Genomic DNA, 2283 nt, shown 5'->3' with positions numbered 1-2283 from the left:
AGCTATTATTTGGATTGATTTAACTAACCAACTCATCTTTCCATCATCCACGCAGGCATGTCTGTTAACAGTTTTCATCGGATGAGTGATGGAGTTAGATAAAACATATTTCAATGGCCAATGGGAAAATTAATAAAGTTTAGTGAGTAAGCTATGACATGATATAAAGTTCAATGGCAAAAGAAATATTTAACTCTAACTATTTTGATTGCTTGTTGCCTGCCGCAAAGAGTCATATCAAATTTACATGGCGGCTTAGAGCCATGGTATTTTAATGTGGTGATCCTTATGGTTGGTTGGTTAAAGAATCCAAAAATTGTAGTAGATGTCGTATCAATTTGGTCAGATTCTTAACCATCTCTTGATATTGCAATCTCAGTTTGTTCTTAAGGGATTATATGGGTCTCATAAATTTTTAAGTAGATATTTTGTCCCAATTTCTCTTTTTTGTTTACTTACTTTTTGTGATTGCTATGACAAAATGAATCTAGAAAATTTGGATGTTGATGATTACTCTAGGTATTGCAGTCGGGTAAGATATCATCCTTCTCTCATGAATTGAGATCTGTTATCTCCATTTCCTCAAATGGTCAAATAAATTAGATTATATATGTGGACTAATAGACAATTTTATGTTTTATAAAGCTCTTGAGAATTAAAAAGTAGCTTATACATTCCTAGTGCTACAAATTTCCAAATTTCAATAAGATTAGGATCATTTAAGAGTTGGAAGTTCCTTGAGTACTTATAGACTTCTTAATAATGTGCAGTGTACATGTTTCTAATGAACTTGGAGTTAATCATCCTAAAACTGCAAAATTTCCCACGATAACGGCTATGGTCTCATCAACATTATTTGGAATTTTCTTTATTGTTGCAATAATTGCAATGAGAAGGTATTATCCCAAAATATTTTCTTACAAACCAAAGGTCATAAAGAAAGACATCCCACTTGGGTTATTTCTTGGCAGCAACCATTTCCTCAACAGCATTCAACATGTACTTCATGGTAAATAATATTACATTTTGAGTTAATCGACTTTGCCAGAAAGCAATGCCAAAATTTGAGTTAGAAGAAAATGATTGGATTAAAAAGTTGATTATATTTTAAATTGTCCAATGGTAAAGTGTCATATAGCATTATGTAAGGCTTTATGTACGTGTAGCAAGATTGTTACATTTTTATTTGTGACCAAACTATATCAAAACATTTAGTTAGGTACTTTTTTGTTCTTATCAGTGTACACAAGCACATTATATTGAGGGAAACAGAGACTCGGAGTATTAGTATATTTGTTATGAAGCTTGATTTGACTTACACTTGCTAAATAATTTTCCTAAAACTATATATGCAAATTTTGTTCTACACGGGTTTTACAGGTTGAGAAGCGTGTCAAAACAAATGCCACCTCTCCTTTACCACAAAACTAGGGCTCATATTCTTAAATAATCACATAAAAATTGGAAGGAACATATGAATATGTTGCCACTTTTATCAACAAAAAATTAAACATCCAACATCACTGTTTTGGTGCAGACTTCAGGCTTCAACAAAATCTCAACGGATATTTGAAATAATGTTCAAATGTTAGGATGCAAAGGAATAGCAATAAATTTATACTTCACATATTTGTCTCCTAGAAAAGAGGATTTTGAAGGATAATCTCGTACTTCAAAGAGATACTAGCGGAAAAGAATCCTAGAATTTTAAGTATTTGGAATAGCTATATACGAGGTCATTAGTTTTTTAATTTTGTTCTTAATCTTCCTCACTTTGTTGTATCGAAGTTAAAGTATTGGTTAATTGCCTAAATAATTAATTTTTTCTTCTTTCGGAAAATCCTGTGGATAGTTGGATGCTTATAATATTCAACTATATGATATTATTTTAGGGTATGAATGCTATATTTCTCAATATAATCTTTATCTGTACCTTCTTCTTCTCTTCATTTTCTTTATGCGCATATTTTCACTATATGAGTGCTATATTGTTAGTGCAAGCTAGAAATAAAAAATATATTGAGAAATTCAGTAAAAGAATAGTTAAAATATACTTATCAATTTCTTTTCATTAATTTCCTTTATTTAACAACAAATTTAAATGCATGAAATGAAACATCAAATTATTCTTTTAATTGTTTAATGACATGAAACAGTTTTTTTTTTACTTTTCATTTCAATTTATTCAAATTTCTAACATGTGTGAGATTTATACATGGAATAATTTAAGCACTATATGTTTCATTTCAATATATATATACACACACTAAAAAAAAAAAAAAA

Source organism: Olea europaea, chromosome 20, assembly GCF_002742605.1.
Source record: "Olea europaea var. sylvestris chromosome 20, O_europaea_v1, whole genome shotgun sequence".
Taxonomy (NCBI): Eukaryota; Viridiplantae; Streptophyta; class Magnoliopsida; order Lamiales; family Oleaceae; genus Olea; species Olea europaea.
Note: the sequence above shows the minus strand (reverse complement) of the source record.